Below are 9,014 nucleotides of genomic sequence, written 5' to 3'. Positions count from 1 at the left end.
ATAAATGTTATTGTTCTTGTTGTTAAAATTTGTGTACAGTGGTACCTCAGGTTACATACACTTCAGATTACATACGCTTCAGGTTACAGACGCTAACCCAGAAATATTACCTCAGGTTAAGAACTTTGCTTCAGGATGAGAACAGAAATTGTGCAGCGGCAGTGCAGCGGTAGCAGGAGGCACCATTAGCTAAAGTGGTCTTTGGGTTAAGAACAGTTTCAGGTTAAGAACAGACCTCCAGAATGAATTAAGTTCTTAACCCAAGGTACCACTGTACTGCCCTTCATCTGAAGATAACAGGGTGGTTCACAACATAAAAAGACTATATGGGAACAGAAAATAATAAAACGAAAGCAAGCTACCATAACAACCCCCCTCCCACAAACAGATTTACATAGAATGCTAATCAGCCAAAGGCTTGAGACAGCAAAGAGGCCCCAACAATGCACAACAGGGGAGGAGGTGACCCTAGTGGCAGTGATATTTGATGAGAGGAGTAGGATGATACTACTACAACCAGGCTCCACCTTATTCCAGCTACAAAATGGCGGGGGAATGTCGCAACCTCAGCATCCCAGCTAGGGAGCATGTCAAACCCTGAGATTTCAGGGCCCAAACCTGAGACCAAGGGACAGCCTCAAGCGATGGTGGGTATTGATGATGTCACAGAGTGGAGATGTCAATAAGCAAGACACATTACACATTAATCAGTCTCTGAGAGCATGTCCTTCCAAAACAAAAACAAAACCCCACACATACCCTGCCACCTCCTGAGAGTCTATACAATAATTTACAGCCAGCCCTCGCCAGGCTGAAGCTCGCAAACAGCACATGTAGTCTTCTTAATTTAAATACTGTTACAAATAATAAGTCACCCTTGCCCACCTGGAGAGTCAAGCCCTCCATCTTTTACCGGGGAGCAGGCAGACCTGGAGACTTCAGGTCAGCACTAATTGTCTGGCAACCCTGGTTCTGGCTGACAAAATGTACCCTTTTTTCATCAGGAGGCTCAGAACGGCTCAGTGGCGCTCAAGCAAGCGCTGTGGTCATTTAGCAAAATCAACCTCACCTAGGCCTGCGTTTGTGACTCTCAAGCTCTCTCCGACACACATAAACACACACTTCAAACGGAGCCAAGATTAGTTGGTGAACAAGCCCAGGATGGAAAAGGGGAGTTTCTCTCTCTCTTTCTCTCCTCCACTCTGAGCCCCCACCCCTCTCTGACATCTCTTTCCTTTGTGCTTCTTGGGCCTTGGCATGCCAGAGACTCCTGGGCTCCCTTTGGGGGTGTTGCAGAGAGGCAATTGCATGTCCCTTGTGGGAACATTACACCACCCTATGGGCCCCATCTAGACAATAATAATTGCATATACCTTTCTGTTTGTGCAATGGGAGGGAGGGGCACATAAGCACGGGGGGGGGGGGCGAGAAACAAATCTTCTCCTTGTCTCCCCCCTCCCAGTGTGTGTGTGTTTGCACACGCGTATTTTTGTTCCTCAACACCTGTCTTTAGCACACCCACCCTCCTAAGCAGCTGGACCTGAAATGTCAGGGGGATCAGATTAATCCTACGGGGAGAGATGGGGGCAGGAAGGTTTAATCACTCCCTCTCCCATCACCGCTAGCTTGGCCGATTTGGAACAATGGGCCCTGCCTTCTCTACCTCTTCTCCAGCCATGGCTATGAAGCGCACACACACCCCAGCTTCCCAGCCCCACCACACTAAACCCCTGCCCCATTGTGCACCATAAAGTACAGCGCAAATGGATAAAATAAAGCTATTAAAAACCCCTCCACAATGACCAAACTTGTATCAGGGTAAATTAAGGCACAGTCCAACCCTTCCCATCCAGATGGCAGATATTTATCCTAGGTGTTTTCTTGTGTCTTCCCACCCCCAGAAGAATTTGCATTGTGATGTGCATTTCTTTCCCCTTGTGAGTGAAAATAAGCACCTCGCTGCTAAAGACAATCAGGTGCACAAAGGGTGGAAAACAAGTGTAGAGAGAGCAGGTGGCCCCAATTCAGGTGAAGTTTGATGTGATGGTCCCACTGAAATCAAACAAGCCTAGTTATTTGTGATTGATTCAATGGGATGGATTGTGATATCATAAACGGAATTTGTCATAATGCTAGAAGAAGAAGAAGAAGAAGAAGAAGAAGAAGAAGAAGAAGAAGAAGAAGAAGAAGAAGAGGAGGAGGAGGAGGAGGAGGAGGAGGAGGAGGAGGAGGAGGAGGAGTGTGGGCTGCCCCTCCTCAGGGCTGGCCCCAAACAAGCTGGTGCTTGGGGCAAAGAACAAGATGCTGCCATGTCAACGGCTGACTGCCCTGGCCATGGAATCTTCTTTCAGCACTGGGGACAGGATCAGGTCCACTACTGTACCTGAGGGCCGCAGGCTAGCTTGAGGATGGAGGAAGCCTGAGGCAGCTGCTTCAAGTTGCCTATTGGAAGAGCCAGTCCTATCCCTACCTCCCCCTTTGTTCATTTGCGGAATGCAGAGGTTAGCACAGGGTCTGCCAACTCCAGCATTAAAGGCTCTCTGGTTCCTGCCCCTTTTACAACAGTAGTGAGACATAAACAGGTGAGACCATGAACAAGATCGAAAGCCCCTTCTTTTTTGCACAAAGCTGGCACCTGCCACATGTTTCCTCGACTCCTCTCTCATCCTGGCACCACACAACCCTCTGGGGCTCCTCCGGTGTTGTCCTCTTACTAAGCTGTCTCCAATCCAGACTCCCAGGAGGTCAGATGCTGTCTGTGAGCACGTAAGACACTCCTGGGGACCTCTGGCCTTGTGAGAATCATCAGGCAACTGTGTGGAGGAATAAGCCACCTCAGCCTTCCACAACCAGATGTTTTGCACTACAACTCCCATCAGCCCCAGCCAGCAGATCATACCCCAAACATCTGGAGGGCACCAGGTCACACCAGGCTGAGCTAACGTCTCCCTAACATGATAAACAGGAATGAGAAAAAGCAACTTGGTCTCCTTTCCCACTTCCTAATCCCTCCATTCTCTCCCCCTGCTGTCTGGTTTTGTACCACAAGCACCTTCAGAAAGGCAATTTTGCTTTCCTCTTGCGGTTGTCAATGCCCATGTACATTGAGGGCATTGGAATATTATCTTCTTGCAATCACTGTTCAAGGAAGGGGTTGAAGAGAACCCATTATTTAGTCACCTTGGGACATTATGCATATCAGCACATGCAGAGGGACGAGCAGAATCTCACTCATGGGCTCTTGCTGTCCACGTTCAGCTGTGTTTTCTGCATGCAAACGGTACATATGCAGGCAGCATCAGGAATCCTCTATGTGCATACAGGTCTTACATGTGCATTCTTGCCCAAGTTATGCTAAACGCATGTAGGGGGCATGCAAGAAGCTAGCGACTGCAGACAGGAACGTTCTCGCTCTCTCCCACATACACACTGAATGTACACTCGTGTAACATTTAAGCAAAGCACATTCCGGGATACATTACTGGGTGCACAGACACATGACATTCATAACTTTCTGGTGTGTCTTGACAGAAATTCTGCTCCTAGGGGAAGGGCCACAGCTCAGTGGTAGAGCATCTGCCAAGTTCAATCCCCATCATTTTCAGATAGAGCTGAGAGAACCCTGCCTCAAACTCTGGAGAGCCACCGCCAAGGCTGACCCAAGACACTTTGGCCCCTGCGATGGGCCTCCAAAATGGCGTCCACCTCCCTGCCAAGGAAGAAGGGGTGAGGGAAAATCTACACCAGGAACAATGGGGAAAGAAAGATCTACATCAGGATCTGCTGCCCCTGTGGATTCTGCCGCCAGATGTGGTCACCTCACCTTGCCTCATGGGTGGGCCGGCCCTGGCCACTGCCAACCAGTGTAGGCGATACTGAGCAAGATAGGCCAATGGTCTGACTCAGTATAAGGCAGCTTTCTATGTTCTTAGAACTTCCCGTCAAAGGAACACACACAGAGAGACACTGCAAGACTGCCTTAAGCTTTGAAACAAGAGCTTACCTGTAACACAAAGAGGTTGGCATCCGCTAGGATCACAAAGTTGGCACTGCCTCTCCAGCTGTCTTTGTTGTTTCAATGCCAGCCCTCCTCTCTTGTGGTCTCGGCAGCTGCTGTCTGTCTGGACGGCCTGTGAACTGACTGCCGCCGCGGCAGAGGTGGCAGGGAACAGCCCGCCCCGTGTCCATCAGGCCAAGAAGCTGGGAGATATTGCTGCACCCTGCCTACTTGCCTTGTTTCTCATAAGTATGCACCATGGAAGGTCCCCTTTCCGTGCTGCTGATTGCGAAAGCACCGGACATCTCAGAACAGATCTTGCATTCTGATCCGGCTGGTTCTGCTTTTGTTTGTTTGTTTTTCTAAGGTTTTAAAAACACGTTGCAAAATTTGAAAGTTTCTTGCCTGCACATTAGGGGCTTTTTGTGTGAGAAAGCTGAGGAGGGGCAAGTTTTGAATACTTTTTATTGTGAAGATCCTCACAGTCCAAATAATGGTTTGACCACCAAGGGTCATGCAGAAATCTGAAGGCACTCATTCTCCCAATATCCAAGTCCAAAGCTCTCACCACTGTTGTACACGGCCATTTTTTTCTACTTTGCACATTTTTATATACTGCAGCTAAGGAAAAAAAAAAGGGGGGGGACCACAGTCAAGTCCAGAGGGTGAGAATGTTTTTTGTTTTGTTTTGTTTTAAAAGCACTTCTTAAAATCCAGCTACAATACAAAGGCCTAAACATGCATAGCTTAGCAGCAATTGTGGATTTGCAAACAGGTACACACAGGACAGGGAACAGGGGGCTAGTCCTGGCTTTCCATGCATGCACATGCATGACACACGCACCCAGAAACGCATGTTAGTGGTTCTAATGACATGCAAGAAATATTTGATGCATACCTCTACCTTAACCTCCCAATTCGGCTCTCAAAACTGGGCGTGGGGAGGGGACAACCATAGTGTGTGAAGCTTCCTTTTGAAATATTTGTGGGAATGTCATAGCTCTGGCTCCCAGTAGCACTCACAAGTGTTATGGTATCTTATGTCCTTATTGTCTAAATGAGCACATGTCTAGTTCTGGATATTCAGAAATGAGCTGCCGCATGCTGCCCTGTGGATTCCCAGCTTCTTGTTCTGGAGGGGTAGTTGCCTTAAGTCTGTTACAAAAACCAAAAAACCACCAAGTAGTACAGGTGGATCTGAAGGTTTATCACCCTTTAAAGGTGGCTTTTCCATGAGGATCAGTAACCAGGCCAGCTGGGAAAAGTAGAAGACTTTCTCTTTTCCTAAACTAAGCAGTGACAGACTTTGGTAACATGGCACCCAGAGGGAGGACAAAATTTATCGGCGCGCCCCCTCAAAGATTTCTTATTTTTACAATAATTCATTTTGGTACTTTGAGTAGGTACCTGTATAAATATAGGTATTATTAATATTTATCATCATAATCATTTTTCCTCTCTCCCCCCCCCCCAGCTCAGCTCCCTGTGCCAAGGAACCACTCACACCACCCTTGTCAAGCCAGAGAGGCAGAGGCAGAACTGTAGCAGTGCCTTACCTTGTAGAATGGAAGAGTGTCTGCTTAATTCTCTTGGTAAGTTGAGACCCTTGGCTGCAGAATCAAGAGTGAAAACGTGAGAAGGGAAGCGGTTGAAGGCCAAGGAAGAGAGGGGCATTTACAGGGTTTTCAGCTTAATCAAACAATAACTTCTCTTCCATCCATCCCTCTCCATCTAGAAGGAGATGCAGGGCAGAATGACTCCAGCTGGACCTGCAACACACCCAGAGTCTGAATGGGAGATGCGGGGGTCCTTGCTTCTCTGCCTCACTCTCTCTTTCTCTCTCTCTCCTCCATGAGCTCATACAATCTCATTTTATGGGAGAGACATCTGTTTCGACTCAAAGGGGAGTGGAAGGGGGGAGCCTTCCACTGCCAACAACAAAACAAACCTCCCATCCCTGAGTCACCCCCTCATTTCAATAAAGAAAGAAAAAATACATTTGCTTCCTTTCCACCCCCCAGCCCTTCCTAAGCTTCTGCATTCGGGAAAGGGTGCAAAAGCAACACTTATGTTTAAAAGGCAGCTGGGGAGAGGGGAAATGCCAGCCTGAGTTGCAAAGGGGGTCTCTTTCATACTTGCATTGTTCTACATAAGGCAGAATGCTTGGGTGTTACACACAAATCATTTCTGGACCAACTCCTCTTTGAATGTTGCCCATCTCGATAGGGTCGTCACAGTTTTCAAAGGTTTAGAGGGGGGAACATAACTGCCCCTACAGCCTCAGGGAGGGAAGGGGTAAGAGAGTTGCCTTCAGGACTCACCAGCATAAACAGCCAGTTTCCTTGGGAGGGAATCTGAATCCCCTCTTAGAACCAACACCCCTTGCAGATCATCACATACTGCAAGTATATACTGTAGTATATAGCAGCAGACAGATAAGTAGATGGAAACAAGTGGATGAGAGGGCCTATAACCTAATGGGAAGAGCACATGCTGTGAATTAGCGATGTGGTGAAATCTGCCCTCCAATTTTCTCAGATGCTTTCTTCTCCTGTGAAAGATACTTAATTGCATTACTTAATATGTGCAATTGTGATGGTTATTAGTAATAGCAACGTTTGTTTCTGAATGCAGCATTTGTTTTGCATTTCAAATATTGATTCTTTATTGAGGGGATTTGTCAACCCCTTAAGACATTTCTATTGGAATATAAAGCAGTATTGTATATAAATTAACTAAATAAATGAAAGAAGATTCCAGTTTTTATGCCTTCCTCTTTAGCATTTTGGCAGGGGTGGAGATTTGAGCTTACCTTATTGCTGCAAGGTGGCCCAGGGTGCTGTGTGTGCACCTATAACTCTCTGCGTGGCTAAGTTTCATGTTGCTGTAGCAAAACCCACCAGAGACTGACCATACATGTTTTGTAATTTTCCTCTTTCGAGTTTGTGACATGATTGTAACTTCCAAAATGTCAATGCCCATCTTATTTTACTTATTTATTTTACTTATCTTTTATTTACCTTGTTTTACTTGTTTCTCTTATCTTAGCATGCACATTTGGATAATAGGTGCTTCTCATTTTGTTTCTTTAGTGCTGGTCATTGGCCATAACAATAAAGGTTTGGTTGTGTGTCTGTTTTTTGGATGTCTTCTTTAAAGCCCAGGAACTTAAGAGCATAGACTACTGGGGAGAAAAATGGTACAATCAAAGAAAGGACATGGGCAAACAACCCTTGGCCACTTGAAAAGTAAGCCAAGTGTAACAGCAACAACAAAAAGGCCACCCCCCCCCCCATCGATGAGGATTTTCAAACAGATTTTTTCTCTTCTCAATAATTGTAGAATTGTAAAAACAAGAACAAACCCCACAGGATCAATTTATGGCACAGCGCTACATTGAATGAATGGGAGTGCAGCTTCCCAATGGACTGTGGCGGTCTCTGTTAGTGAGTGGGTGGGTCCTTCAACTGCTCTGTCTTGAGCACCAAAACATCTTGCACCAGGCCTGTTTTTACTCTCCCTTTACCTATCCTCGACCTGTTAAGAATAAGAAGAGCTCTGCTGGATCAAGCCAAAGGCTCCTCTAATCCAGCATCCTGTTCTCATAGCCACTAACTAGAAGCTTATGAGAAGCCTATAAGCAGGACCTGAGCGCAACAGCACTCTCCCTTTGAGCTGCTTCCAGCAGCTGGTATTTGAATGCATTACTGCTTCCAGCAGTGGAGGTAGGGTGCAAAGCCAATAGCCCTTTCCTCTTGCTGGTCTAACGCATAACTGGGGCCAGCGGTGGCATAGTGGTTAGCATCTGACTACGACCTGGGAGACCAGAGTTCAAATCTACTTGGCCATGAAAGTCACAAGGGTGACCTTAGGCCAGTCACTGCCTCTCAGCCTACCCTACCTCACAGGGTTGTTGTGGGGATTAAATGACACCATGTACTCCACATTGAGATCCTTGGAGAAAATGGTGGGATATAAATGCAATAAATGAAGCCTGAGGCACCCCACAAATGAGAGCCCAGGAGTCTGAACACTCATACCCTAACACCACTTTCTGGACATGGCCCAGAAGGAAGGAGCGGAGCCACTGTATAACAGTGCCCCCAGCTCCCAGCTCCTTTAGACGGTTCAGAAGGACGTCATGGTCGATGGTATCAAAGGCCGCTGAGAGATCCAGCAGAACTAGGAAACAGCTTTCACCTTTGTGAAAGCCCATTGCACAGCCCTTCCCAGCTCGCTTTTATGAGCCAGGATGGGCAAGGATCAAGGAGACAGGTGGTCGATTTCACTCATCCAAGCAGCCTGTCCACATCCTCAGAGGTAACAGATTGGAATTGATCCCATGCAACTTGACTACACAGGACTCCAGCACTTTCCTGCCCTGGCCTTGCTCCCACAGTATAGTCTACCTCTTTCAATTCTGAGCAACTTTATCTGCAAAAAACTTTGCAAAATCATTGCAATAAATCTTGGGTTCCTTACCAGGCCCCGATGGTGGTGGTGGTTCCATTAGATTGCGAGCCTACTGCTGTTTTCTGCAGATGCAATAGAGGTGGTGAAGAAGGTCCTCTTCGCTGTCACTATTGCCACTTGGTAGGCTCGACGTTGAGCTCTAATCAGTGTCTGGTCCGATTCAGAATGAGTTTTCCGCTACTGGCGCTCTAGTCGTCTCAGCAATTGTTTCGTCACCCTCAGTTCTGAGGAAAACCACAGGGCTGTCCGGGGTCCATGCAACTTCGGAGCTAGACAGTTGATAGCCCTGGTTAACTCGTCATTCCAGCGGGCCACCAGGGAATCAGCTGAAAGGCCAACAACATGGGATAAAACATCCCCTGGTCTACCACTCTCTGGAAGCCATTTGGATCCATTAAGTGGCGGGGGCGGACCATCCGAATCTGTCCCACCTCCCTGCAGAGGGTAAGGGTCGCAGAAAAGTCCAGTTGTACCAGGAAGTAATCCAACAATGGCACTTCTTTTGTTTTGCTTTTACTTAGTGTCAGATCACCCACATCCATAG

The 9,014-nt window shown here is 47.3% G+C and overlaps 1 long non-coding RNA gene across 5 annotated transcripts; it reads right to left on the bottom strand.

Annotated features, from left to right (window-relative positions):
* Positions 1–2,211: 2,211 nt before the first annotated feature.
* LOC309359148 lies at positions 2,212–8,695 on the bottom strand. Of its 5 annotated transcripts, XR_014163733.1 has the most exons (5): positions 7,018–8,695; positions 6,319–6,471; positions 5,554–5,607; positions 4,004–4,618; positions 2,212–2,813 (listed from the first exon to the last, which is right to left on the bottom strand). It is a non-coding gene; the product is annotated as an uncharacterized lncRNA (long non-coding RNA). The 5 variants fall into 5 exon arrangements; XR_014163734.1 differs by lacking the exon at positions 6,319–6,471 and having other exon boundaries at positions 5,554–5,766; XR_014163735.1 differs by lacking the exon at positions 6,319–6,471 and having other exon boundaries at positions 4,004–4,359; positions 5,554–5,766.
* Positions 8,696–9,014: the final 319 nt, after the last annotated feature.

The sequence above is a fragment of the Podarcis melisellensis genome, assembly GCF_964234715.1.
Source record: "Podarcis melisellensis genome assembly, chromosome: 16".
Lineage (NCBI taxonomy): Eukaryota > Metazoa > Chordata > Lepidosauria > Squamata > Lacertidae > Podarcis > Podarcis melisellensis.
Note: the sequence above shows the minus strand (reverse complement) of the source record. Positions and strands in the feature narration are given on the sequence as shown.